This window comes from Equus caballus, chromosome 12 (assembly GCF_041296265.1).
Source record: "Equus caballus isolate H_3958 breed thoroughbred chromosome 12, TB-T2T, whole genome shotgun sequence".
In the NCBI taxonomy this organism is placed as follows: domain Eukaryota; kingdom Metazoa; phylum Chordata; class Mammalia; order Perissodactyla; family Equidae; genus Equus; species Equus caballus.
In genome coordinates, this window is record NC_091695.1 from 15343329 (window position 1) to 15367189 (window position 23861).

The following is a 23861-nucleotide window of genomic DNA, read 5'->3' on the forward strand; positions in this document are numbered from 1 at the left end:
TAGCTTTCAGATCATTGAACTCAAATTATTCACATTATAAATGTCAGAGATGAGCTGAAGGATTATGAATAAAGTGACAGTTTCACTGTGGCACTGAGATTGAGTAGTGGCATATGCGTATTAAAAATATTCTAGACTAAAGGAATGGTGACTATGTCATATAGAGTAGGTGATTCTGAGGCTGATTGAGAATTTTAATAACCACTTGTGTTTAAAATTTATACATGGAGACTAGGCAATTTTTTGGCATTCTGTACGAAGTAGAAATGAAGTAGATTAAACGTGGTTTTCAAAAATTAAAAACAGAATATTTTTCTATTATTGAGCTTTATTTCCCAATAGGATATTCAAGCAAATCTTAAATGCTGGCCCTGTGAAATAAATTGTGCAATGAAAAACTTCATAGAAATCATTTGGTTTAAGGTGTGAAGGAAAAGGAGTGGTCGGACCTGTTTCCTTGGAGCTTCAGCACCCTGTCCCCGTCTGCCTGAAAGTGTCATAGGCAGGGACAAAGGGACTGGTGACAGTTTATTTTTCTGTTACTGTGTTTATTACATCACAGATACTCAAAATATGGAAAGACAGGTTGAGAAAATTAATAGGTCTCATCCTTTTCTAGTAGTTCAATTAGTTGAGTGACTACAAGACTACATATAGGAAGAAACTGTACATACCAGCTTGTGTTGACAGGTAGATATGAAAAATGAATTCAATCTCCAACCTAGTGGACAGGGAATAGGGCCAAGTGATATTCTTTAAAAAATAAATTTTCCTTTTGCGTAATACTTTTTGTATATATTTTCTTTCCTCAAGGTGAGAGAAAAATAACAAAAACAAAAACACAACTATTGGTGATATTAAAAAACATACTACTGGGACTGGTCCAGTGGCATAGCACTTAAGTCTGCAAACTCTGCTTTGGCGGCCAGGGTTCACTGGTTTGGATCCCTGGCATGGACCTATGCACTACTTAGCAAGCCATGCTGTGGCAGGCATCCGACATATAAAATAGAGGAAGATGGGCACAGATGTTAGCTCAGGGCCAATCTGCCTCAGTAAAAAGAGGGGGATTGGCAGAAGATGTTAACTCAGGGCTAATCTTCCTCAAAAAAATATACTATTCTGGATAAATCAATTTATTTGTAGGTATTGTGAAGAGTAGATTTCTGAGAAAGATTTCCCAAGGGAATCAGAAAAAATGTAAGAAAATATTTTGGTATCATCAATAGGATGCAAATAAACAGGATTTCCATTAAAAAAAAGACCGTCATAAGAAGGTGGGTAATAGCGTAATAGTAACAACAGAGTTATTTGAAAAACCTGAAGATTATTTGAGAACTTAAAATTCAATAGGTTTTCACAAAGATTATTAAAACATTGCTATAAAATGAAGGGGAAGGGAACTTAGAGAAAGTATATGGAAGGCAAATTGCAGCACATTTAAGTGAGAGAAGAATTACATAAATTGCAATTTGGACAAGTTACTAACACAGTATTATAAAATTTATTTCAGTAAAGACTTTTTAAAAGCTTTTGGTGAAAAAGAATACATAAGTAATACATATAATCAAGCCAAACAAATATGAAGGTATCCTTTACTTTCCTGCATAAATGAAAGACAATGAGACTAGGAATAATGTTTATCATTCTCAACCTTTTTCTCTCAAAACCTGTAGACATTGTACATTGCTGTTTCGGTATTAGAGAAGTAGTTTAATCTGGCATAATCTTCATTTCTTTATTAGTAATTTGTCCAACTTGTGATTTATATAACAGAGCCTCGAGCATGTCTGCAAAGACAGAGAAAAGGAAGCCCAGAGAGGATATCATGAAAGGTCTTCAGTATTAAGAGTAGAAATAATTGTGAAAACATGATCTAGACTGTAGGAGATATCTCAAAGAGAAATGTCATTAATGTCTTAAAGCAGGTTTCAATAGGGTGATGTAGGTCAAAGGGTACAAATTTTCAGTTTTAAGAAGAATTGAGTTCTGAAGATCTAGTGTACAGCATGGTGACTATAGTTAACAATATGGTTTTGTATATTTGAAAGTTTCTGAGAGCAGATCTTAAGCATTCTCACCACAAACACACACACAAAAAGTTAAATATGTGGAGTGATGGATGTGTTAATTATCTGGATCTTGGTAATCACGCTACAGTGCTACAATGTATATGTGTATCAAATTATCACATTGTAGACTTTAAATAAATGTAATTATAGTTGTCAATTATTCCTCAATAAAGTTAAAAGAAAAAAACAGGTGCCTTTAGGAGTGTATGAAATGGACTGGACAAAAGTAAAATAGCTAGATTTGCTTTTGAGTTAATTCTTTGGAGGAAAATCAAATTTCACATTACCCTGGGGAGCTTAGGTGCCTTGGATATGGTTTTTAGGGCTTTCTTACATATTTTTCACATACTTAAATTATAAAATGTAATACAAAAGAATTTTGCAAATGATAGAGAGAGAGAACTACAATGGAAATATCCCTCTAATGAACACATGAATCAAGAAGTGGAACTCTGTCATCATCTCCAAAGTCAACGATATGTCCCTTCCTGTCCTTACTCTTTCCCTTCCCCTAGAATTTGCTATTCTCCTGACTTTTGTGGGTAATCTCCTCCTTGCCTTGAAGCCTTAGGAAATGTATATATCTTATCTGTTACAGAATTTTCTCATGGGTAAAATAATGATGCTCATAGTGCCTATCTCACTGTGTCCTTGTGAAGATTAAATGAGAACACTTAGTGTTTGATACACAGTAAATCCTCAATAAGCATTTGCTATTATTTATTCTGCTCACAAAGCACAGTTGAAGTCAGCTCCAATCTTTGGTTACAGATGTGAAAAAAGAAACATAGGAAATAAAGACATATGGAAATGATGTAAAGATTTGGGGGAAAATTAACACATATTCAACTGCAAATTTTTTAAAATTATTTTTTGGAAAGTGTTTAAATCTATATAAAATAGTACTAAGTTATATTAGTTCATAATTTTTCTGGAAATCTACCTAACTAATACTTGGAAATAATTTAAATTTACTCTATTTCTCTAGGAGAATACAATAAAGATAATTTTTGAGGAGAGATGAAGACCATTAGCTACGATAAGGTCCAGAACTATTCTTTCCTCCTCAGTCAGTTTATAGAGATTACAGAAAGGATAAGTCCCTCAATCAAAAGCCACTCAGATTTGTTGTATCTCAAAACTCTTTGAATAAAGTGCAGGGGAACTCAGTCACTGGGGCCCAGGAGGAATGTCTAATGATTGAGAATTCTAAAGTACATGCAAAATTTATTATGGTTTGCATACTATTTATAATCCAGAGACTATCTTAGCTGAGGTGGGTCTGATAATTTAAATCTAAAGGAAGAGCTTAATATTTGGGAAGGTAAATCCAAACAACTTGGAAGGAAGAGTCAATAGTCTAGAATAAAAGAAATGCAGTTTTAGAATGTGTACTCTATTAAGTATTCAATTAATCATGTGAGCCTGGACATCTCTAGGAATAATTTTAGCTATGAAAGTATAGATTGTGATTTGACTTGTTTGGATATTAAAATTATTCCACTTGAATTTAAAGTGTTGCTCTGGGCATAGGACCTGTCATTGTTTGTGTGAACACTGCTTGAGTGACAGGTGTCGGTAGTCTTTCAAATGATACAAAAATCTTTTTCTATAAATGGCTAATGAACTATGCTGAGTGAAATGTGAATTCAAGAAGTTGAAGTGAAATACTCTGAACAGTAGGTGAATGACTAGCATTTCAATGAGGAAGAAGAGAAAACACTGAAACGAAGAAGTAGAAATGGATTCACAACAACTGAAGTGGAAGAGCATGTGTGGTAAATTATTTTTCCTCCTTTCCCATTATCCTGCCTGGATGTGTAAGATCATCTGGTTATATTTTTGTCTCCATTATAGATAACAGATTGACTGCCATTTGTAGTTAAATACAGTAGATACAGGCATCTTCTCTGAATTTTATAATTTGTTTTGAGATTTGGTCAGCAATAAAATCAAGGAATTGCCCATTGAGAGTGTGATATTTCATCCAAAACAGGCAGTCAGACAGTGACAGGAAAATGATGCTTAGCTGGATAGCAAGTTCCAAATAGAAAGAAAACATTATTAGATTTTTTGGTAGAAAGTTGACTATCAATTAAGAAAATAAGTGATTCACAGGTTACCAAGAAAGTGAGAAAACCCAAATGGAAAGGACAAATAAGTTCCCTGCAGTAACCACTACCTTAATCCCTGTTTCTGTCTCATGAAAAAAATAAAGTTGGCCCAAGAATTAACATAACCAAAGATCCTGGGTGGGTCACTTAAAAGTCAAATGGAAGTATGTCAAATCTTTCCTCTCTGATACCTTATCTCTATTGACTTCTTTGCCTGCCCATGTTGCATGTGATGGTTGTGATGGTAACAATATCAATTTTGAACTATTTTATTTATATTCTGTTTCCTTTATTTATTCATTTGTTTAGCTTTTTAAATGTCCATGCATTGTCCTGAGATCTCTACCGCTGCGAGATGTGATCCTTCCAGTCAAACTATTTGTTGGGACTATTTTTTTAGATGCCTTTTTTTGTGAGGAAGATTGGTCCTGAACTAATGTCTGTTACCAATGTTCCTTCTTTTTTTTGTTTTCTCCCCAAAGTCCCAGTACATAGCTGTATATCCTAGTTGTAGGGCATTCTAGTTCTTCTATATAGGATGCTGCCACAGCACGGCTTGATGAGTGGTGTGTAGGTCCACGCCCAGGATCCGCACTGGTGAACCCTAGGCCAGCAGAACAGAGCTTGTGATCTTAACAGCTTATCCATGGGATCAGCCCCCAAATGTTGTTTTAAATCATTAAAGTTATTTATTTTAATCATTCAACAAACATTTACTGATTATTAGTTAAATGAATGGTAACTTGTATTTAACAAGGATAGAACAAATATAAAAATAATTGGAAATACTTTCTTGCTGAGTCACACCATATACTGGATGGCTCATTCACTTTATTTAGTTAATTCTCACAACATCATTGGGAGATAGATGTATTCATCAGGATTGTATGTATCCATCAGTGAGATGATGGTCTGAGAAAAAAAAAAAGTACATGCCAAAAATCACACAGATCAAAGAAAGTGTCTAGAATTTAGAATTAAATTTGCACAAGCACTTTTTAAGATTTCAAGACAATGAAAGACAAGTCTCTGTGTTTTTGAGAAATTTAGGATCATGAAAATTAAACATATATAGAGTTTACTTTTGCATAGATTAAAAATTGAAATATCAAGGTCACTGAGATCCTCTGTTTTAATATAATATTATCAAATATTTATTGAGTATACCATATATATCAGGAATTGAGCTAACTTTGTAATATTTTGTGAAGTATATTGCTAAGTGAGTGTATCTTGTTTTAAATCTTGACTCTGCTACTTATTAGGTTCACAATAAGCCCAAAAGAGGAAACTGAATCATAGAGAAATTAAATGAGTAATAATGTTAATTATTACATCACTTTATTAAGTAAATATCAATAGCATTTACTTCTTAGACTTATTGTGAAGATTGAAAAAGATTGTACCTATAATGTGTTAAGAAGAACATTAGGCCCATAGGAATGCTCAAATTGTAAGCTAATAAAAAGAATGATTAGACCTGTTGATTGTCAATGTATTTATGTAATGTAGTGAGGTCATATGCTTATTCATAGCAAAGCCAGTATATAAACCCAAGGAATTTCACTTTATTTAAGTTTAAGATTTTTCAAAACTTTGCTTTTAACAATGGTAGAAAGCCCAAAGGTTATGCAAAATCTTAACTGAAATTAATGATAGTGGATTTATCATTTTGTAGCTGGGGACCCTAGACCAAATGAATACTAGTTCCTAAAGTGAGTGAAGAGCTATTCTAGAGAATGAATTAGGCTCTTTTTTTCCCTAGCCATTTTTCTTACACAGGGACTCTTTGTGGCTGTGGTAGCAGTGTTCATGTTTGAGGGCATGAGGAGATTTAGTGCATTTTATTCATGTATGTGAGTATAACTTTCTTACTCTTTATAAATGGGCTACATATGTAGGAGAGAGCAACAGGTTGAGTTTGTAGATTTTGTTTACTGCCTATAGTTTTATAGATTTAGAGAATTTGTCTTAATTTATTATCTCATTTTGTCATCTGCATATCAAAATATTCTGAAATGGTTCAAGGACAATAACTTTGGAGTTTATCTGGTTTTGCATTAAATAATTAGGTAATTGTGAAAAAGTGGAGTTTTTAACACTACATTTGTTCTGTTGCTTTGATGCGGCATCTTTTATCTGTGAACTCAGGCTGTAGACTTAGAAAATTCTGGTTTCAAGTTCTGGTTTGCTAAACACTAGTTAAGTGTTCTACATACACTTATAGAAGCCTCAACTAATTTTTGCCTCTCTAAGGTATTATTACTCCTGTATGTGCATCAAACTGAACTTAAACTGTGTTCATTTGCATAGCCCTTTACTTTTTTCAAAGTTCTTCATTTATTTTTAAATTTGAAACTCAAACTCTCTGCCTTATTTAGGGAAGCAATTATTTTTCTACATTTTAGATGAAGAAAAGTGTGAAAGGAAGTGAAGTTAGGAATTTACACTTAAAATTGATGGCTGATTCAAGAATAGAAACTAGAGATCTTCTACTACTCTAAAATTGAAAAGCTAGAAATATAGGTGGTAGTTTATATGTGGTAAACTACAAATGTATGGGAAAGTTGAAATAAAAAGAGAAGATTACTGAGAAGGAAAATTAAGCATTATTTGTGGCCTTGAGTATGGAAAAAATTGGAGATTCAAATAAATATTTAGTTAAATTGATTAAAAAACCAGACCACATTTAATAAGCAGGAAAATTAATTTTCTGTCAAAAGAAGATAGAATGATTGGCTTTGCCTGACTTTTCTAACAACCTTAATTTCCTCAGAGGCTTATGTATAACCCAAAACTTTCACGTCTAGTTTGGGGAGAGGAAAAACAACTTAAATGATTTCTTATCTTAATGCACATGATTAAAATAATGGTTTTATTTATGTCCATTCAAATAAACAAGTGATTACTTTGAGTTGACCAAATCAGTATTTTAAATATTATTTTTAAAATAATTTTTATTTATTTATAGGTAAGGAAATATTTTCATTATATAATTGGAGGCATAAAATGTTTACTTTTCCATGGTTTCCCTACAAGCTAATTCTAAATCTTAAAATTGTACTATAAAAATAAATCTCTTTGTTTGAAAGCTCCATTGCAAAGGAATTTTTTATTTGGAAAGTGACACAATGAACTTAGTCTGTAAAAGAGAGTGATGAAGACAGAATTTAAAAATTACTTGATGAGAAAATGTAGCTACAAGATTAGGGCAGAAGACACATCAAAAATTTCAAAGAAAATTTGAAGTGTAAATGATGCATTTTAAGGTCAAAATTTGCAGTAAAGACAACTGGACCATGTGGTTATCAGCTCTATATATCTTTTTTCATTATCATTGAAACTCAACCTAAATTAGCAGAAGCTAAGATCAACCTCAACTGAATTGCCTATATTTTCATATATCAAATCCTCTTTTAATATAATTGCTAAATGATGAAGAGATTCAAACTACTCTTATTCATTTCATACATTTTCTAGACCCTTTTAATTAAAACTGTTTCTATTTAGAACTAGGGGATTTGGCTAGTAGATCTCAGTTATTTTCCTGCTCAAAATAATTTTATGACTAAAATTTCATTTTCTACATGGGAGTCATATTTACTAGACTTTATTATTGACAAATTTAGGTTACTGATTTGGCAACACTAACATTAAGAAAATAAAATCAGCAATTAATACCTCTATGGTTAATAAAGCAAAGACGACTTATTGATTTGAGTTTCACAACTATTTTGTGACCAAGTCCAAGAAGATTTCTTCATTTTTCAAATGAGATAACTTAAATTTAAAGAAATCAAGAGGTGGGTACTCAAATTCACACATTGGTATAATTAGTAATAGCACTGCGTCCCAAATGTTTGTCTTCATATAAACCTTTTTCCACAAGCTTCCTATAAAATTTTTCAGAATTATGCAGTGTCAAGATTCTTTATGGATTTGGACAAAAGACATAAATTAGGCAAATATAGAACAGAAATACATCCTGTAATTCAAATCACTGAGAATAAATTGATTTGCAAACCATAACATACTGAGTCAAGAGCAAAACTGTGAAGATAAGACTGCCTTCTGTTCCACTTTTTTAGTTTTAACTAATGCTTTATTCTGTGGTTCATTTAAGTACATGATGTTTATTGATGTGCCTATAGAAATCAACACACCTCTGTTATAAAATGTCAGGATTTTACTGTCACAAATCACTAAGAAAAAGATAAACAAGCTATCAAAAATTGTTCAAACCAACTGCAAGGGCCTCTTACAGAGAGTTTTTAGCTTTCACTTTTTAAATATATACATATCATTATATAAATCTTTAATTTTATTTTCTATTTCATTCTAGAATTATTTTGAGGTAACATATATTCCACTAGTGACCACTGTTAAGCTTTACATTTGCTTCTATATCATTAAACAGAAACTTTTATGACTCACAACTGCATCTTTAACAAATTTCAATTTGTAAGGATCCAGAGTAATATCCTTTCCAAGGACTTAGTTGTATGGTCCTTTAGAATTGAAAAATATTTAGCAACTATTAATAGTTTTTAGACTTTTTTTAATTGATTGATTGAATGCATTCATTTTTATTAATGTCAACATTGAACATAATGTCCTGAAGGACTGATTTATGGAAATCAGCATGAAACTAATCTGAAAAAATTATTAAATATCAGATTTTTATTTTCTGAAACACTGGGATCATGTCCATTAAACACAGATTGATGATGTTAGTTATCATCAATTTTCCCCATGAACATTTTGGATATTGACTTATGCATTATGTCTTTTCGGGGGACTGTTAGGCATTTTTACCCCACTGGACCATGGAAAATAGGAATAGTGTCATTGTGTTTATTCTCTTGGGACTACCTCGACAGAAGAACATTGAGGTCCTCAGCTTTATATTATTTTATTTTGCTACATTGCTGTTGGATGGGAATTTACTCACAATGATTTATATCACATGCAGTCAGCTAACTGACCAACCCTTGTATTTCTTCCTTAATTAACTCTCACTCTCCAACCTTTGCTATACATCACAGTGAGCCCCAAACTAATGACTGATTTATTGGCAGAAAGGACAATCATTCCCTGTAATAACTGCATGATACAGCTCTTTATCCTTCACTTCCTTGGAGGCATTGAGATCTTTATCCTCACAGGGATGGCCTATGACCACTACATGGCGATCTGCAAGCCCTGCACTACAGGATAATCATAAGCAGACAGAGATGTAATATGATCGTCATAGCTTGCTGTACGCGGGGATTTATATGCTCTGCCACTCAGTTTCTTCTCACCATCATCTTACTGTTCCTTGGGCCCAATGAAATAGATCACCACTTCTGTGATGTGTATCCTTTGCTGAAATTGGCTTGCATTAATACCTGCAAAATTGGCCTCTTGGTAATTGTTAATTCAGTTCTGATTGCTTTGATAACTTTTGTGATTTTGATGGTGTCTTACTTTTTGGTATTATACACCATCTGTGCTTACCCTGCAGAGAGCCGCACCAAAGCTCTTTCCACTTGCAGTTCCCACATCATGGTTGTGGTCCTGTTCTTGGTGCCTGTTCTCTTCATTTACATTAGACCAGTCACAACTTTCACTGAAGACAAAGTATTTGCTCTTTTCTACACTTTCATTGTTCCCAAGTTCAACCCTCTGATCTACAGGTTGAGAAACCTGGAGATGAAGAATGCCTTCAGGAAAATGTAGTATTGTTTTTGGAACAATTGTTTTTGAAAGAGAAGTAAGTTGTACAAAAATCATCTCAGAATTTCACCTTAGGGCTAAACCTGAGCCCTAGAATTAATATGGAATAATATACAAAGAGTATACAGTGATTGCAAAAGCCAGCCACAGGTCAGAGCTCAGAACCTTTAGAATTTTCTCAGACTTCTCCTGGTTGGGCAATTTTAGCTTATTTTTTCACGTTCATTCATTTTTCCTCTATTCTCTTCACACCTGTCTCAAGGCCTCCTTAATTTGACATTTTATTTTGAATGTGTACTGAAGTATTTCCTCCCCTCCTCTCGATTTCCAGTCTCAACTGACAATAAATAATAGGAAACCATACGGTAGAGGAGAATTATAGTCAGATTTTACTCCCAGTATCTCAGAGGAGAGCATTTAAGGTTGACTTTTGAGCTGAGGATAATAGGTAAATGAGTGGAATATTTAACTGCTTTGGCTAACCAGCATTCATAAACACTCTTCTATATTGAATTTGAACATCTTTTTCATGTATAGCTTTCTGAGAAACCACCAAACCCTATTCTGCAGTGGCTGTACCAGTTTGCATTGCCTCCAGCGCTATAGAAGGATTCCAAATTTTAGACATTCTGGCCAATATTTATTTCCCATTATTATTATTATTATCATTATTGTTATTATTGCCATCCTAATGAGCATGAAGTGGTTTCTCATTGTGGTATGAACTGCATTTCCCTAATGAATAATGAGGGTGAGATTCACTTAATGTGCTTGCTGACTATTTGTATATCTTCTTTGGAGAAATGTCTATTCAAATCTTTTAAAAATTTTTTAATTGAGTTGTTTTTCTCTTTTTGGTTGAGCTATAACAGTTCTTTATATAGTCTGAATATTAATCACCTATCAGATCATGATTCATAAATGTTTTCAACAATTCCGTAGATTGTCTTTTCACTTTCTTGTAATGTCCTTTGACACACAAAGGCTTTTAATTTTCGTGGAGTTCACTTTACCTATTTTTTTCTTTTACTATTCATGCCTTTATTTTATTTAAGAATCCATTGCCAAATCCAAGATCATGAAGACTTAATCCTGTGTTTTCTTCTCAGAGTTTTACTGTTTTGGCTTTAGTATTTAGGCCATGGATCCATTTTGTGTTCATTATTTATGCAGTGTGATAAAAGGATACAACTTCATTCTTTTGTATGTGGAAATACAATTGTCCCAGCAACATTTGTCAAAGAGAATAGTATTTCCTTACTGAATTCACCCTCTACCCTTGTTAAAGATGAATAGGTCATAGATGTTTAGAATTATTTCCAGCCTCAACTTTCTGCTGTACTGGTCCATATATCTAACCTTATGTCATAGCACACTGTTTTGATTACTGTAGCTTTGAACTTAAGGAGTGTGAGTCCTCAAACTTTGATTTTTTTCAAGTTTGCTTTAGTTATTTGGGACCCCTTGCAATTTCACATGCAATTGATGGTAAATTTTCCTATATACAGAAAAAAAAAGTTGGAATTTTGATAGAGATTGCTTTCTAACTGTAGATCAGTGGCTGGTATTGCCATTGTAACAATATTAAGCCTTCCAGTTCTTGAACAGTGGGTATCATTCCATTTATTTAAGTATTTCTTATTTTTTCAGCAATGTTTTATAGTTTTCAGTGTATAAGTCCTTCACCTCCTTCGTGAAATTTATCCCTGTAATTTTACTTTTTTAGTTGCAACTGTAAATGTAATGGCTTTCTTACCTTTTTGGATTGTTTGCTGCTGGTGAAAAAAACATAATTGATTTTTTTCTTTCTTTTCTATATATATTTTATATATATATTTATGATACATATGTTTTTTCTTTTTTGGTGAGGAAGATTGGCTCCGAGTAACATGTGTTGCCAATCTTCCTCTATTTGCTTGAGGAAGAGTGGCCCTGATCTAACCTCTGTGCCAATCTTTCTTGATTTTTTGTATGTGGGTCGCTGCCACAGCACGGCTTGACAAGTGGTATGAGTCCATGCCCAGGATCCAAATCCATGATCCTGGGCCCCCAAAGTGGAGCACACTGAGCTCCAGCACTATACCACCAGGCCCGCCCCACAACAGATTTTTGCATGTTGATCTTGTGTTTTCCAACTTTGCTGAATGTGGTTATTAGTTCGATAAACTTTCTTGTGGATATTTTGGGATTCTCTATGTAGAGGAGCATGTCATCAGTGAGAAAAGAAGTTTTACATCTTGCTTTTTAATTCGGATGCTCTTTTTTTCTTCTTTTTTCTTCTTGTGTAATTATTCTAGTGAGAACCTCCAGCACAATGTTGAATGGCAGTTGTGAATATGGGCATCCTTGCCCTCTTCCTGATTTTAAGTAGAAAGCTTTCAGTCATTCACCACTGAGCACGATGTTAGCACTGGGCTTTTTATAAATGACCTTTATCTTATTGCATAACTTCCCTTCTGTATCTAGTTTTCTGCGTTATTTTTTAAATCATGAAATGGTGCTGGATTTTGTCAAAGTCCTTTTCTGTGACAATTTAGATGATGATGGGGCTTTTCTTTAGTTCTATTAATGTGATACATACATTGGTTAATTTTGTTATATGTTGAACCACCCTTGAATTCCTAGGATATATCGCAATTGGTGTATAATCATTTTAATATCCTGTTGAATTTGGTTGTTAGCATTTTGTTGAAGATTTTTGCACTGAATACATAAGGAATATTGGTCTCTAATTTTCTTTTCTGGTGATTTGTTTTTCTGACTTTGGTATCAGAGTAATGCTGGCCTATTAGGATGAGATAGAAAGTGTCCCTTCTCTTCCATTTTTCTGAAGAGTTTGAGAAAAGTTTGATAGAATTCACAAGAGAAAGTATTTGCTTCTGGACTTTCTTTATTGAGACGTTTTGTTGAATGATTCAATCTCTTTACTTGTTGTAAGTGTCTATTCAGATTTTCTATGCCTTCTTGAGTCAGTTGAGGCAATTGGTGTGTTTATAGGAATTTGCCCATTTCATCTAAGTTATACAATTTGTTGTTGTACTGTTGTTAATTGTACTCTCTTATAATCCTTTTTATTGCTGTAGTGTGTTGGTAGTGTACCTTCTTTCATTTCTGGTTTTAGTTATTTGTGTCTACACTTTGTCAGACTACCTAAGGTTTGTCAATTTTGTTGATCTTTACGAAAACTAACTTTTGGTTTTATTCTCTGTTGTTTTTCTGTTCTTTAATTTTTCTCCTCTCTAAGCTTTATTTTTTTCCTTCTGGTAGATTTGAGTTTAGTTTGCTTTATTTTTTTTAGTTCCTCAAGACGTAAACATAGATTATTATCTTAAGATCTTTCTTATTGTTTAATGTAAACTTTTACAGCTATACATTTCCCTCTGAGCATTGCCTTTACTGCATCCCATAAGTTTTGGTGTATTGTGTTGTTTTCATTTCTCTCTGGAATTTTCTGATTTCTCTTTTTGGCCCTTTGATTGTTTAAGAATGTACTGTTTAATTTCCACCTGTTTGTGAATTTTCTAGTTTTCCTTCTGTAATTGATTTCTAGCTTTATTCAACTGCAGTTGTATAAGATACTTTGTATTGTTTCAATCTTTTTAAGTTTATTGTAATTTGTTTTGTGGCTTAACCTATGGTCTTTCCTATATAACGTCCCTTGTGCACTGGGTAAGAATGAGTATTTTGCTTTTGTTGGGTGGGATGTTTTATATATGTCTGTTAGGTCTAGTTATTTTAAGTGTTGTTTAAGACCTCTGTTTCATTATTAATCTTCTGTCTAGATGTTCTATCCATTAGTGAAGGTGGGATATTGAATTCTCCAGATATTTTTATAGAACTATATATGTCTCTCTTCAGTTCTGTCAATTTTCCTTCATATAGTTTGTGGCTGTGCAAAACAAGGCAACAGTCCCAAAATGGAGTCACTTTTGCTAAATCCCATATCACTAAACCAAGACTTAACTGAATTAGAGTTTTGGCTCTCCCAGAAATGGAATCTTAAACCAGTCAATCAGGAATTGTCTAGTCAGCACTAGTTTGGTAATCTGCATGATAGACCACTGCTATCCCCTAAATGATAGTAACCTTGGAACAACCAATCTGCTTTTATGCCTAGTACAACTTCCTTTTTCTTGCTTCCCTCTGCTGATAAAAGTCTGCAGATTTTTCTTTAGCTCCTTGGAGCTGCTTTCTGTCTGCTAGATTGGGTGTTGCCCTATTCATAAATCATTGAATAAAGCCAGTACAATCTTTAAAATTTGCGGTTGAATTTTTTAACAGGGTTTTGTTGTTTGGTATATATAATTATTATAGCCTTTTGACCAACTGACCCTTTTATCAATGTATAATGTCCTTCTTTGTCTCTTGTAGTAGTTTTTGACTTAAAGTCTGTTTTCTCTGATGTTGGTACAGCCATGCGTGATCTCTTTTCCTTACCATGTGCACAGTATAACTTTTTCCATCGTTTCACTTTTGACCTATTTGATATCTAAAGTGAGTCTCTGGTAGACATCATATAGTTGTCTTCCAGTCATTGCAGATTGGCTAAGTGCTGAGACACTCTTTCAACATTCAGCCAGGCTTGTACTGAACTTAGGGATCTCCCCAAGATGAAAGCCTAGGATCTTCACAAGTTCTTTCTGAGTATGCATCTTACCCTGAACATGACTGTATCTTCCCACTTCTCTCACATACAGTGATGCTTTTGAATGTCCTAATTTCCCAAATAAACTCTACCCTGCTGTTTGTTCTACACCTTAGGCATCAGTGCGTCATTATTCATCTTGTAGCGTTTTCAAGCAATGCACATTGTTCTTCCCACCCAAGGTTTCTGTTCTGGATGAAACAAAGATATGCACTTTGCCTCAGTCTTTCATGTAGCCTCCAGACAAATTAGAATAGACATACACAATAATTTGCAAATATGATTGAGGGTGTCTGTTCCCTCCAGAAATAGAGTTCAGAATCTCACAATGGGAATGCCATTTCACTCTACCATTTCAAGACTGCAACCACACCAGGGAAGGAGCAACCAAGGGCAAGTATAAATGCCACAAAACTTTCCTACCATTTTTCAATTACGTCTTTCTTGTTTTAGCATTACTTTTGTTGCTTTAAACCTTTAACTGTTTTCCAATTTTCTGACAAAGTTGATTCTGATAGTATCTGCACTTTATTTCAATGTTTCTGTTGGGGGGATGAGAGCTTGGGATACAGGCTGTGCTATTTTAATATGTCAGGCTATGCACAAGAAGAAATAAAAAACTTGATATGAGACATTTATTTATTCCATTTTCATGAATAAAAATGACAATTAGCTTCTCTCTATACTTTACCCTACAAGAGAAATGGAGAGTTGGATTTTGTTAAGTGCTAAGGTCTGACAATGCTTAAAATTAATTCCATACATGTGTTTAGTTTTCCAAAAAATAGAAAAAGAATGAAATCTGCGTATCTCATTCTAAGCATCAAATTGTAAATAAGATCATAAAAACCAAAAAGTTGACAAGTTTCTCTTATGAACAGAAATGTAAAAATCTTAAACGAAATTTTATCAATTGAATTCAGTAAGCTTCTAAACATAGTATATTAAAGAATAAATATGTGAGACAGCATCACAAAATTTCTTGTTTTATTTCATATGTGTGTTACATTGGTCTAGCTCAATAAACAAAGTCCTGGCAAATATAAAGACAGAAGGATAAATGTGAGGTATATGACTTAAAAATAAAGACAAAATTATTTATAATATTTGTTCATTATATTTTTTAATATCTGTAGGGTGTCCTTGTTAAAAATTGGCATTGATAGTGCTCTCTTTGTTTTTTTTTTTATCTCTTGATACATTAAGCTAGGCATTTACCAATTGTATTGCCCTATCCAAATAACCAAATTTGATTTCATTATTATTTCGTCTATTTTTTCTTCAATTTTTTTATTGCATCTCATCAACTCTTTTTTGTTATAGCTCGTTTTCTTCTATTTATGTTTTTTTTTTTGAAATTTTTATTCAAGGCATATTTTTAATATTGTGAAATTATTATTTAAGGGTATTTAGTTCAATTTAAAATGTTATGGTGTAGTTTCCTTCTGCTTATTTTTGTGTTATATTATTTGGGGGATATTTTCATTGGTTACAATGTTTTGACTCTGATTTTATGTCCCCCAAGCCCCATATAGGAGGATAGTATGGTTACAGACTTTTTGTTAACTTTGTGAACTAAGTTGAGGGTTTTGTGAGGCTTGTAAGATTTCTAGTTTAAGATTGCTATATTCCTGCTTCTTCAGACTTCTTCCCTATACACACATAGAATTATGATACTTTGAGGTTCAGCGGTACTTCTCTTCACTTCTGATAAATATTTCTCTACTTATAGGCAACTTCTATTTTACAGGGCTGTCTTTTTCACAGTGATGCAAAAAGTGTGGATTATTTATTTGCTTTTCCCTCATCTGAATGGCTTTTGGGAGGATGGGTAGGAACATTAAATTTTAGATGTTGTTATTATCTTAGGCATTTTTCTAGGCCTTTGGAGTGGAATGTTTTATTTGCTCTCATTTTATGATATCAATATGCAATACCATAAAATTTCTTCTAATAATTGCCTTAAATATATCTCATATACTAATTTTGCAGTTGTGGACTATATTACTCTCTGGTATTTTCTAATGGCATGCTTTTAGATTTTCATGTGGAATGTCATTGTTTGATAAACTTTTTAAAATTTATACTTGCATTTACTAGTGTTCAAGGAATACTCTTTACATTTTCATCATTTTTGTTGGCTTTATTGTGGTTTTACTCATGAGTTAAAGTATCGTCAATTTTTATGACAGCTCAATTGCAATTGAAAGAAATCGTATTTCCCATTACCGGAGTCCTGTGATATATATGTGATTGTGTTGTTTGGGATTATAGCCTTTGTTACTGAATTGTTTTTCTTTTGTCTTCAATTGAGAGTTGTTTATTCCTCCTCTAATCTCCTATAGTTACTGGTTTATGAAAATTGTTGCTTTGTCTTTGTATATACAACTTCACTGTGGAATCTAGATTTTGTAATATAGTGGTTGGTTTAAATACATTTAAAGTTTTATGGTCTGCATTCTCCTTTGTCACGTATCATGATTTTGATGTCTTATTTGTTTTTATTTGCCCTTGTCTAATATCTTTATTGAATTTTTAATATACATATTTTTAGTTTTAATATGCATACAGAAAAGTGCATAAATATCACTACACGTTTTTTACAAACAAGCACACCTCTGTAACCAGCTAGAGATCAGCAAGCGGGGCGTTAACAGAGCTCAGAAGCACTTTTGGTCCCTTTATTTATCCTCCTTCTCTCTCTCAAACGAAATTACTATTTAAATTTGTAACCCCAATGTTTTACCTGTTTATAATTTTATATAAACAAAACTATACAGAATACACTTTTTTTGTATCCACTTCTTTTGATCAGCATTATACTTATAACATTTATTCATCATATTTCTTTTTTTTCTTTTTTTAAGGAAGATAGCCCTGAGCTAAGTACTGCCAGTCCTCCTCTTTTTGCTGAGGAAGCCTGGCCGTGAGCTAACATCGTGCTCATCTTCCTCTACTTTTTTTATATGCAGGACGCCTACCACAACATGGCGTGCCAAGTGGTGCCATGTCTGCACCTGGGATCCAAACCCGCAAACCCTGGGCCGCCGAAGCGGAACGTGCGAACTTAACCACTGCACCACCAGGCCAGCCCCTATTCATCATGTTTACAAATTTCTTTATTCTCTTTGCTGTATAGCATTCATTGTATGAATATAGCCCAAATTTTATACGTAAAGATGTTGATGACTTTCTAAGTTTTTTTGTATTTGTTTTTTACTTTCAGGTATTATGAATAGTAGTATTACAAAGAATCTCGCTATATTATTTGGTCAACATAAATAAATATTTCTGTGGGTTTTAGACCTGAGTAAATTTCTGGGTAGTAAGTCATGCATGTGTTCATCTACTTAAGATACTGTAAAAATATACACAAAGCAAAGTGCCTCTAAAGAAAGCTCATGCAGTTATAATAATATAAGACTTAGTAGGTTTTAAGTGAAATAAAATTACTAAAGATAAAGAGGATTATTTTATCATAATTTAGAGGTCTACCTACTTAGAAGATATTAAAATTCATGTGTCCAGGTGCTCAAGACAGATCTTCCAAATTGGTAGAGAAGAAATGCAGAGCTATAATAAGAAATAGATGCATCCTTTATCATGGTTGGAAACCTTACATACTTTTTCAGTTGATGACTAAACAAGCAATGAAATGTCTAAGGATATAGAAGTTCTAAGTGACATACACGTTTGACGTAGTTAACTTTTATAGATTATGATTCCCAAGAAAAACAATATACACATGTGTTTCAGTGCACATGGAAAATTTACCGCAGTTGGTCATGTGCTGGATTATAAGTCAAGCAACAACAAATTTCAAATCATTCAGAATATTTTCTGTGACAACAGTAAAATTAATTTAGAAATCACTAACTTATTCTTTAATTTTACCTTTACTGAATCACTTTTATTAGGAGTATTTCATCTGCAAATCACAATGATGGATTCAACTTTGTTATTAAATCTATTAATATAATCAATGTGCTGTATTTTAGTTCTGTAATATTTTATGTCATATATATGATATTTTACATCATATACGTGCATACATACGTGTATGGAGATATGATACTCGTGTGTGTATATAAATAAATAAAAGATTTTTCATCATTTAATTTGTTTTATTTGCCCATTCCTTATAGGAAGATTTGCATTTTCGTAAGGATTTTTATATTCATACCAATGTCTGTATATATTATTAATCCCCTTTTTATTTGTGTATTTACTTATTATAAATGAATTGAACTGTTAATGCTCTTTATTCCCAAAACTATGTGATTGTGTAAGTGACCAAGAGCCAACACAGTAATCCTACTTCAAAATTAATAAATTGGAAAGCAAGATAAAAATAACGGGTGAGTTGATTCTGGAATGTGGTCAGGTAATTTACCATCTTTGAACATGTATTTCCTTATCCCTTAATGGAAGAGAGTGTGCAATCAACGATCTTCAAGGTATATTCAGGCTATGAACTTCTTGTTTTTTATTTCTTTCTCTGTTTTTCTCTTAAAGCAACTAATATACTGAGATTTTAGTGTCTTGATTTAAATTATGATATCATCCTGCCATCTAGTGGATATTTCTGTTTGTATCAGTTGTAATGGACAGACAAATTCATACCCTCTCCTACTATTTGCAGAGGGATTTTGTACTATTGGACCTTATGAAAAAATTCTACCCATTACTATGTAATTTGGTTGAGAATGAGACCACAAATAGATGAAAATTGAATTGACAATGTTGGGGGAATTAAGACAAATATTTCTCATTATGTCAAACTGGGATAAACTCTTTTTTTTTTTAAATGCTTCTTTTGTAATAAAAAATAAAATAATGCTGGACTGAGATTTAAGACATCCATTATCGAGTTCACCCTAACTCTTTGATCTTTTCTGAAATATATGCCGGACTGGAGACCCGGCTTAGATCAGAAAGATGGATAAAATTGCCTGTAATCACATTAATTGAAACTTACCGTAGACACAGAGTGCTAGCCATGGGCATACACTTTACACTTTCCATTCTCAAAGGTATCTATATCTTTGTCTATAACTATATCTATGTCTCTCTATATATCTCTCTATACTTATATAAAATATCTCTATCTCTATATATAACTATCTATATATCATACTAGATTTTTGTGGCTATTCTGAATTGAATTTCTTCTTTCTTATAGTATGCATTACTTATCTGCTTACAAGACTTGTCTCCTCACTTATAGGCAAGAATTAATAAATCTTGTATTGAAGCAAATCCTTATTGGTTAGGAAAGTTAGAGTGTGCTATTTAATTACTATTAGATACTTCTATTGCATGGGCAATTAAACCAACTTGTTAGATATGTGTAAGTTCCAGCATTTGAGAAGCATAAAAAATGATTTGAAAACAACAGAGTATTTTGAGAACACCAAATATGAAGTGATCTTAGTGAGAGCTCCCTACCAATATAAGGATTAGTCACAGAACATGCCAAAAGTAGAGACACATTGTGGGGTTTTATTGTTTTTTTGACATTCTTCCCAAAGAGCCACCCCCTTCCTTTTACTCACATTAATGTGCATATCTTTATAGTCCCTTCTTATATGCTATTTGTCAATTCAGCAACCCAGGGAGACTGACAGTTTTTTATACTATTCTGTTTTTGGACATTACGGAAAGAAAATCCTTTTTTGGTTCTGAAATTGGTGTTCTTGTGGTTTTTGAATTAATGGAATTAATTCTCTTGAAGACACGGGAAACAAGGACAGCCTTTCATTCACATTTTAGTTTTGAAATATTTGAAGACATTAGTCAGGATCTCTTTTTGTTTTTCTTCTATGTTCCAGACATCTTCAGACCCTTGGTTGGTTTATTAAATGCTCTAATTCCAATATATACATCTCACTGTTAATCACTTGACATCACAGGGTACCTATAAAATTATTAATAGTTATTGGGAACTATTAGCTTACCGGCAATGACAAGCTGTCAAGAACATAATGCTCCCTTCCAAACTAAAATGAAAATGGGAGCTACCTCCGTCTACATAATGTATTAATGCATCCAAATTGAATGTCATGATTATAATATTAGAACTGAATCAACTTCGTTCACAACGCCTATACCTTTTTACAACCACAACCTCTTCATTATTCCATCTTTTTCCTATTGGCATTGAACCTTATTACCAGGTTCAACAACCTACACAGATCCCAATTGCATTTTGTACACAATTTGGCTGCTCTGATCCTCAAATCTTCTCTCTTACTGCTACCTGCATAAACTCTAATTCTAATTGATAGGAACATGAAGATCCAAATTCCTACCTTGGCTCAGACTATCTTCTCTGCTTAAAGATTCTTTTGTTTTTCTTTCCTGTCCCTGCAATCCTATGTTAACATTATAGTTCAGCCCAAAATTCAAAATCTTTTTATGATTTTACCAATCAGAAAAAATCGTGGACATTATTCAGTTATCCCCACTTGTGGAGAGTACCCCTAATGTGCTCAGCTCAACAAATCGTAAAGTAAAAACTAAACAAAGAAAAAAGCTTTATGCATAGTGACAATGCAGAAAAGTGCGGTATACTTTAAAGTAAATTGTTGTTTCTCCTACTATATTGTAATTTCATTATAATAATGAGACTATTATAAGTCACAATTTGGAAGGAGGCTAGGCCCTGTATCGCTACTCAGAGGACATCTGCCTACTGATCTCGAAATAACTTTGGACCTTGCACAATCAAGAAATAAGTTTTTATTGCATGAGTCGACAAATTATGTCCCACAAACCAAACCTTGTTCACTGCCCTTTTATAAATAAAATTTTATTTGAGAAAAGCAAGACCTATTGATTTAAGTATTGCTTATGGCTGCATCCATGCTACAACATGCAGAATTGAACAGTTGGGATTAAAACTATATAACTCACAAAATCTAAAGTACTTACTATGTGACTCTTTACAGAAAAAGTTGGCTGACCTGTTCTTTTAAGTCAAGTCACTGAGATTGAGATGTTTATTTGTTAAGATATGGCAGCTTCTTAAATAATAAACATATAATTTTATTTATATAGTTTATATAATCTTATATACCTAAATAATAAACATTTAGTTTTATTTATATAATTTATATAATCTTATATACATACCTAGATTATAAATTGAAAAGTAGAGTATGAGCTTTTCACAATTTCAATAATTAATGTAAGAATTGAATAACGTGCACAAATTTGGAAGAGTAATGCAGACTGTATTATTTTAAGAAAATCAATGGTTTTCATAGAAAATGAAGCTCAAAGTACTATATAAAATAAAAGAAAAGATAATAATCAATGTACCTATAATATAATGCTTATTGAGTAATTTTATATCCAGATACACACTGATAAATGTATATCTATATAGAAAGGGAAAACCAGAACTACAACAAAGATTGAGATTAGTTATCTCTGGATTGTTGCCCAATAACTGATTTTTTGGGTACATTTCTATATTTTACAGGTATTTAAAGACAAAAATATAGTGTCTGCTTCAACATTTTTAAAAGATCAATGGATTAAATTTCACGATGAAATCATTCCCCGATCTTTAGAAGAAATTATATATGAACAAAATATCACATGGGGCATTACCTCATCTAATTGCTCTATTTGTGGCCTCCGGGGCAAGACTTCAGTGGTGTTCTCCAGGATTAACATCCCTAAGGTCTTGGTGGCATATACATGTGACACCATTTGGTGTTAGGATTTATCTTTTTGATCTGCTTTTCTCTCTGTCATCTCTGAATTTATTTTTGACAGGTTAAAGGAAAAAGTCATTTCCCTGGAATAGCTATTGCAATATGTTGTAGATTCCTGTCACTACTTTTTCAGGTTTGTTACTATATTTTTTTTAAAAAGCTGAATTCTGAACAGGAACTTGCTTGGAATCCATTAATCTTAGCAAAGAAGCTTCACTAAATGAATAAGTCAAATTCTTCTGCACTCAAGTGAGTTGATTCAATCCTTATTTTATTTAACTTTAAAAGGAAAATAATGTGTTCCAATAATCTTTGCAGGAGGCAAACATCTGTGTAACTCTAACTGCCATGATACCTACTTAGTTCAGCCAACTAGAAGATCTGATTCCTTATCTTTCACCACATTTATTATTATTCACTGACTTACAACACTAGGAAATATTTTCAGTTTTTCTTGATTACAATATTCTTTTCCTCTCTTTATACACACAAACTTTGTCTTCAATAACAAACAAGAATTATTGGTAGCAACGTATCATTTGTAACTATATGCATTATTCTCTGGAATAATACTCATAAGAAAAAAAATTGAGGATAAGGACCATATTTTACAATATCGTGGTTTCTAAATGCCTGTTATACTGCTGAATACACAGTGGATATGCAGTGAGACAGTCATGATGGTTGGCATCAGAAAGGAGGGAAAGAGTGCGCCCAGCACCTTGTGCTCTCAGCCAGCTCAACATAGTTGATGATTCCTGGGGCTAAATGGGGGACTGTGAACTTTACCCTAAGTCTGTTGGTACAAATACAGAGTGCAGGAGGTGGGGTGAAAAGCTACCTGTGTGGAAAAGATGTATGGGTAATAATGACCTGAATACATATCAAAATTTTATTTCTCTTTGATGGCTTTGCATTCCCTTTCAATCCGGGGCTGCTGAGACTTTGTTATAACAGCCATAGGAGACGAGTATAGATTTTGGAAGGAATATGTTCTGTTATGGAATTTGCACTCAATGAGTTTTGTGTAAAATTGAAAAATACTTTCAGGAAATAATAATAAATGTGGTATAAGATTAAATCACAAGTATTGAATCAAGGGAATTTAAGGAGCAATTGAAGAAGAAAAAAAGCAGGGATATGTCAATGATATCTTTATATTTATGCAGGGAAGCTTTAAGTGCTGCAAACAGTCTTGGAGGATAAAGTCAGAACAACCAAAGGAAAACTATAGCCTCTTAACTTCAGCTCCTAATAAGACAGAATTTTTACATAATTCTACGTAGAATGGCCTTGTTTTTATGCCTAGTGCCATTTTAGGTTTCAGTAAGCAGTCAGGAAGTGGCTTTGAGAATAATGGATTATAAAGGGAGACAAAAGCAGTTGAACCATTTTGGAGGAACACAGGACATTTAAAAAAAATAATTCAGCCTATTTCCCCCCTGTAAATATCCTTATTTTATGCTAATTCAGTAAGCTTAGGTCCCGTGGGGTTTCACTATGGCTACCTGTTTTGCAGGCCTCGAGATGTGTCTCAGTGCATTGTGAGTTCACAGTGTGGTGCTGACTCTATAGGTAAGTCTAACTT

At 33.0% G+C, this 23861-nt stretch overlaps 1 long non-coding RNA gene and 1 pseudogene across 1 annotated transcript in view; both read left to right on the forward strand.

Moving 5' to 3' along the window:
• Positions 1–23861, forward strand: part of LOC111772053 (uncharacterized) — a 36857-nt gene that overhangs the window by 9386 nt on the left and 3610 nt on the right. Inside the window, exon 3 of the long non-coding RNA XR_011423895.1 lies at positions 17522–23848. This is a non-coding gene — a long non-coding RNA (uncharacterized lncRNA). The remainder of the gene's footprint in view (positions 1–17521; positions 23849–23861) is intronic.
• LOC138916611 (olfactory receptor 4P4-like) lies at positions 7285–18662 on the forward strand (annotated as a pseudogene).